The sequence below is a fragment of the Rutilus rutilus genome (assembly GCF_951802725.1).
Source record: "Rutilus rutilus genome assembly, chromosome: 2".
Lineage (NCBI taxonomy): Eukaryota > Metazoa > Chordata > Actinopteri > Cypriniformes > Leuciscidae > Rutilus > Rutilus rutilus.
Window position 1 is genome coordinate 60,726,415 of NC_140210.1, and position 7,033 is coordinate 60,733,447.

Below are 7,033 nucleotides of genomic sequence, written 5' to 3' on the forward strand. Positions count from 1 at the left end.
ATAAAGATTACATGACCACTATCACTCCCTCCCTCCCTCCCCAATCTGTCAGAGTTGAGTTGGTCCACAACAAGTAGCCTACGCGCAAATGTGTCAATAGGCTTGTTCGGCTTCATGCAGCTCTGCGCAGACCGATCGGCGGCTGACTTGAAGCAGTGCATGCCGGTTAGAAATTTTGTCCGACTTGATCCAGCGCCGACGCCACGTGACTGTGATGTATGCCATCAAAGTACCACGAGAGCGATTCGAGAGTAGCCGGAGAACTCAGTCAGCGCAGCTTCTCAAGAGCGGCTACACACGGGCTGATGACGACACAGCTGTTCCACGATTGGCCGGATTCACCGCATGACAACGATCACGTGTGTTTCGTGTTTATTCGAACACCTTTAGTTCCTCTAAAGCTCTCAAATCAGTTTATTATAACAGTGAACACTCTTTTCATGTCGTTGTCATGTTATATTGTGTCATGTTTATCAAATTACAACTGCTTAAAAAACGTAGACTCCACTTCATTGATAGTAGCTTATGTTGAACTTTATTCTTGTTCAAACAGACGGTGTATGAAAGCAGTACATAAAGTATTGAATGAAAATGTCTCTGAAACATCTGTGTATTATTTGGCAAATATTGCATTTATTTCACTTCAGCTGTGGTAAAGTATGCAAACACCACGTGAGCGGTCACTACGGGAACCAGAAAGTGTCCGACTTCACGTCTCCGATTGCAGCTCCTCCCCGCCTGCACGCGGCTACTCTCGCCGATCGGTTGCATCCAGCCACAGCCGATGTCGAACACACCGATTTTTTTTTTAACGGCTACAGAAAATGAATCTAAATCCAAAATGGACAGATGTCAGTTGAGTGGTTTGAGGTCTTTGAGGTATAGTGCCCAGGGGCACCACACTGTCTTAATACGGCCCTGGCGGGAGGCGGACTGGCAGGTACTTCCTTACGACCAAAATACCATGTCCGGATTTATTTTTAATTTACTTCTCACCTTTAGTCCTGGGAATTAAGATGTGCTTGATCCATAACCTTGACATCCACATAGAACTGATAAACTCAAACATTTTATTCTCTGCTGCAAAACCTTAAAAATTCTAATAGAAATTGTGTATTGTTTTCTGTTAATATATTTAGGTATCAATACATATATGTAATGGAAACCAATACAAACCCCTATTAAATTCTAAATAGAAAATGGCCCCCAAAAAACACACTGCATTAATTTATTAATCAGCATTTATTCAGTGTTACTTTGTACAAACTAAGCCGATACATTTTGAACATTAACGATTTTTTAACCATGTTAACAGGTAACGAGTACAGAAATGTAACATCAATTAATTAATAAAAAAGAAAAAAAAAAGAATAATGTAGCCAACTATTAAAATGTTTTATTCTTTTTATTGAAAAAAAGTGTTTGATATTCTTATTAATACTACTCTCTATAATTTGGCGGGAAAACAATAAAGACCTTAAAAAAAGAAATGAAAAGATTCAGCATTTTCTTAATTATTCATTTTATTTGCAGAAATAGGTTCACTTGTTTCCTCTAGTGTCCTATGAGGCTCCTGCTACAAATGTCTGGTGGTGATGTGCTTCATTGCTTCTCTGCCAGTAGCTAAACCTGGGCCGGGTTTCCCGATAACGATGGATCTTAGCTCTTAAGAGCGCTTTCTATGTGCAAAGTTACGAACGCTCGCAGCAATTCCACGAGCGTTTCCAAAAAATGCACTTAACATGAACGCGCGAGAACGCGCTTTACGTGCTTTAAGTGTGCTATTTAAGAGTCGCTGTCCATTCGTGAAGTGCTGAAACATAACCTTATATGGAATGGTATTCTGAACGTTTAACCTAATAATTGTCATCTGTTGTGGATTAGCAACCAAGACAAGTATATATAAAGCACCTACAGGCGGAGGCACTGACAAAATGGCTGAAAAAAAAAAAAAAAAAAAAAACACACGAAAAGATACCTTTCAAAAAGATGAAATTAATGTCCTTTTAGAGGAGATAGAGCGAAACAAAGATGTAATTTTTAACAGATTTAAAGGATTTTTTTTTTGTTGTTCATTCATTTAATTTTGATTAAAAGTATTAGATTAAATTATTTCTATTTTTTTGTTTTGTTTTCTGACCTTTTTAATTATTTAATTTATGCATTAATTTAACCAACAACAAAAAAGGGTAATAAAGTGTACAATAAAGTACAATCAAAACCTTATATTATAATCACATACATTTGAATAAAGTTAAAGGTGTAATGTGCCGGTTGACCTGAAGGTGTCCTCATAACTCTGTCTTCTTACGATGCACTTGAGGATGTACGATTACTCCAGAGCACTCGTAGATCTACGAAGATTTTCAAGTGCTACTTAAGCTACGATGCTTTTGGCAAACAGACCATAATATTAAGTTCAGTCGTACGATCGTTTTTACGATCAACTTAGGCTTACGGTGCTTTTGGGAAACGCAACCAGGGGCGGACTGGCCATCTGTGTGATCTGGAGAATCACAGAACGGCCGGTACTCCAGGACGGCCGGCGGGCCGGCCCACCACCCGCCACGCACGCAGTCATCACCTGTTTTTTCCCCCCACTAATCTGTTTCACACTCCAGTACTGTAGGTGGCAGCAATGCACCTTTAAGTTGGATGCCAGCTGCACTGGCCGTGGCCGCCATAGATATCATATATAAAGGCTAGATGTCTCGTGCGCACTGCTGGCCAATGGAGGTCGACGTCCGCACGTGGCGGCCATCTTGCCACAGTGTACTCGCTCACTACTTCAATGGTGCATGTACTTTTAAATAACCATAACTTACTCATTTTTCTACCGATTTTCAAACGGTTTGGTTTGTTATAAACGTCAGAGATGTAGTTATGACACTGCATACATACACTGCATACATATGAAAAATTATAACATACATGTTCAAGCATTCGGAATTATAGCCACGTTAATAACGTTTGTAAGAAACCAAACCGTTTGTAAATCCGTCAAGATTTCAGCGAGATAAGAGGATTTGTGTGCGTGCTGATCATTCACCTTAATGCACAGAGCACTGTCACAAGATGGCCGAACGATGATGCCGGAAGTGACTGCGCCATAAGACATCTAGCGTTTATATATGATATCTATGGTGGCCGCCAAGTAAGGAAAAGAAGTGGAAGAGGAGGAGGAGACGAAGCAAAAACGTTAGATAGAAGCATAGAAACAAACAAACAATATGCATTTAAAAAACGGAAAGAAAAGGGTGGGGCTGAGAAGGCGAGAAAAAAAAATTGCGGAATTTAGATATTGAAGCCGCTAAATGTCACAAACTAACTGAAATATTTAGCAGCACAGCAGAGAATGTCTAATATGGCGAGAAGTTTCACTCTCAGTACACTTCCGGCTTCTGAACTGGTTGCAGTTCCTCTCTGATTCCATATGAGGGCGCTCACAGGACGAGTGCAGAATGAATGGAGGTCTATGGCGCTATACCAATAAAAATCCACTTTTCTCAGGATATAATTTTTTGTCTAGTAATTTGAATGTTGTATTCGAAAGGAGATGCAAATAAATTACACATTGCTGGGTGTTATATTTTTTTGAGTCACTTCTTTGCTTTAAAAAGTCTTTTAACCTCTGGGGACCAAAAACGTGCCCGTGCGTTTTGCTCGTTTATTTTTTTTTAGCAATGAAAATAAACACTAAATGCTCTGTTAATTTTGATCTTTCATTTTCGTGTAATACATCAATCGATCCTGTTCAGTTTCTATTTTTTTTCTGTATACTCACAATAAAAATAAAGTGTTTTGCTTTTTGACAAATAAAGAAAAATTAACATGATGCGATTTCTGCCTTCTCTCTGTCAGTAAACTCCCATTTGAAACGTGTTCGAAAATGATCTATAACTCCGCGAAAATTCAGTCAAACAGGCAAACAGACCCACGGGCATAAAGCTTGAGATCGCAGCTTTTAAATGAAGTAATTTATATAAAAAACAAATATTCTCAGCTTCTGTAATCTGTACAAAAAGAGAGCGACTCCAGTCGAGCTCATTACGAGCCATTCAAAAGTAATTTGACCACTCCCCGGAGAGTGCGTGCTATTCAAATGCAAATTCTGAGAACCATTTCAGTCTGTGAAACGCCCCCACATCAGCTGTAAACAAAGCGCGTCGCAATTGAGTGAGGCATAATATAGCCTACCTTATGGAGAAAAGTTTCCTCAGAACAGTGCTGATATGAGGAGCAATATCTCCTGATATGAGGAGCAGATCCCGCTGAGGAGTGAGGTAGGCTGTTTTCATTTCTCAAGTGTTGATGTGGAATAACGTTATGGAATAACGTTATGGAATAACGTTAGTGTAGGCCTATGCAAACCGCAAAAAGATGAATCGCATTTCTATAATATGACTCGCCTTTCTGTGAGATGAATGAAGGGTACATACAGTATTTGTAAAGACTGTTTAGCCTAAATATGAATCGCGCGTCTGTGTGTGAAAGAATAAACTGCTTTGCTATAGCCTACTGAGATGAGTAAAAATCGACTGGAATATGTTGAAATAAAATGTATTTGTATAAGCAACGTATTAAACTGCAAATTAGCATTTATATGCCCTAATATTTCATAAAAACAACGTTACAGTCAGTCACTTGTTGACTAGATTTGGGTACAGTTTTTAGGCTACTGTAGAATATACTGCCACATCAAATAAGCTTTTGTTTAGCAATTTCTGCTCATATCTAACGTTTTATATATATATATATATATATATATATATATATATATATATATATATATATATATATAACTATATATATATAACTATTATTTATATATATTATATATATATATATATATATATATTTGCTATATTCAAACTAATGAATACATATGATAAAATGTAGGCCTATAATCTTTTTTCTTTTTCTTTTTTACAAAGAAAGAGTACACTTGCAATATTGTTGAAATTGTAATTATTGTTGTAATTGTAACATTTTTTAATAAAATAGCAAAACATATTTACAAGAGAGATGTAAGCGAAATCTTAAATGGTCAATATAAGTCTTCTTCTGAATACATCTTTTGTCCTTGCATTGTGGCTCAGTCAGTGTCACACCTGAATGAATGGCTAATTATGCAGAGTCATTATGCAGAGTGGGTGGGACATTGTAATCTAAGGTGTAAACTACTCCTCCCCCTCGCATATTGGCTTTCCAAGCAAAACCTGTTTTACACCATTTAAATCAATGTATTTTTTTTGTGAACGATAAAGCAAGACTATTTTCACATAATTTTGAAGCTAGAACTCAAAGGGACAACATCCATTAGTCAAAAGTCTTGTGGACACATATTTAATATGTGTTTTGTGGTCTTAATTCAGCAACTTTCATTTAAATTTTTTCCAATAACCACTCATAAACATTATTCTCTTAAAAATACAAACATCTACATACACGTTGCTCGCATATTATGGTAGCCCTGTTTGTGCTATATAGAGTGAATTTACACCTTTGCCATTAACATGTTTATAAATAACTGAAAAAAGCACAAATGTCAGAGCATGTCAGAACATCTCAAGGACCCCAAAAACAGCTTGGTCCCCAGAGGGTTAAAGTGTCAATGACGTCATATACATGTACGACCAGAGATACTGCTTTACGGCAATCCTTCAGTCACTTTGGTGCTTTCGCGCTCTGCCCTTTCTTTTCTCTCGAGGCATCGACAACACAGCTGACACAGGTAAACACACTTGCTAGAAGAGTTTTTGTTTTGTTTGTTTCTGGTCCCGCTGCGGATGACACGATGCCATCAAGCGGTATCTCTGGTCGTAATCAGTCCTTCACTGACCAATCAGTGTTCATTAGCAGAATGCTAGCGTGTTATGGGCAACAACAACTCAACCTGTAAGAAATCGAAACGACATAAGTACTCGTTCATTCGTTCACTCGTTCAGAGCGATACTGAACAGAATCGATGACTTCTCTGAGCTGCAGTTGGTCAAAGAGAGAGCAGAAGCTCGCCTGAAAAACACACACACACACACACACGTCCATGTCGCACGTATGAGTCTACAGGTTTAAACTACATTCGTCCAAAAGTCCCAAAAAACAAAGAACAACCAACAGGAAAACAGATCAGTAAACATTGTGCGTGTGTGTGTGTGTGTGTGTGTGTGTGTGTGTGTGCGTGCATGCGGGGCTGGTTCAGTGTTCTGATGTGTGTGTTATAAGTGTGTGTGTGTACTCACTCCACACTGGCGGCCGTGATGTTGTTCAGCACACTCGTGGTCAGCGCACACAGGTTAGTTCCTCCCAGTGCGTTCAGCTCGGAAGTGCCGAGAGTGTTTCCACTCACACTGAGATACTTACTGACCAGCAGCTGGACCTGAGAGAGACACACACATCAGAACACTGAACCAGCCCAACTTCATGACGTTTGGTTCTGCTGAAACACACACACACACACACACACACACACACACACACACAGTACCATCTCAGGGTCCCAGTCTCCGTTGCGTTGGTCCATCAGAGACGAGAGCGTGTCGATCTTCGTCACGTTCCCCTTTCTGACATCATCAGGTGTGGCGGTGCGGGAGGCGGAGCCGGATTATCCTTAAGGGCACTTGGGCAAGTGCCCAGGGGCACCAACCATTCACAACCACTAGGGGGGCACCACATGACACAAGCTTTAAAAATATTTTTCGTAAATTGTTATATTATTAACTTGAAATTCTTGAAAGACCACACATACTGTAACTCATTTATGAACACTAATTTAACAATAATAATAATAATAAATTATAAATATATAAAGATTACATGACCACTATCACTCCCTCCCTCCCTCCCCAATCTGTCAGAGTTGAGTTGGTCCACAACAAGTAGCCTACGTGCAAATGTGTCAATAGGCTTGTTCGGCTTCATGCAGCTCTGCGCAGACCGATCGGCGGCTGACTTGAAGCAGTGCATGCCGGTTAGAAATTTTGTCCGACTTGATCCAGCGCCGACGCCACGTGACTGTGATGTATGCCATCAA

At 39.3% G+C, this 7,033-nt stretch overlaps 1 long non-coding RNA gene across 1 annotated transcript; it reads right to left on the reverse strand.

Annotated features, from left to right (window-relative positions):
* Nucleotides 1-5,976: 5,976 nt before the first annotated feature.
* On the reverse strand, nucleotides 5,977-6,624 carry LOC311286278. The gene is made up of 3 exons (XR_014626523.1): nucleotides 6,488-6,624; nucleotides 6,243-6,379; nucleotides 5,977-6,015 (listed from the first exon to the last, which is right to left on the reverse strand). It is a non-coding gene; the product is annotated as an uncharacterized lncRNA (long non-coding RNA).
* Between the last annotated feature and the right edge of the window lie 409 nt (nucleotides 6,625-7,033).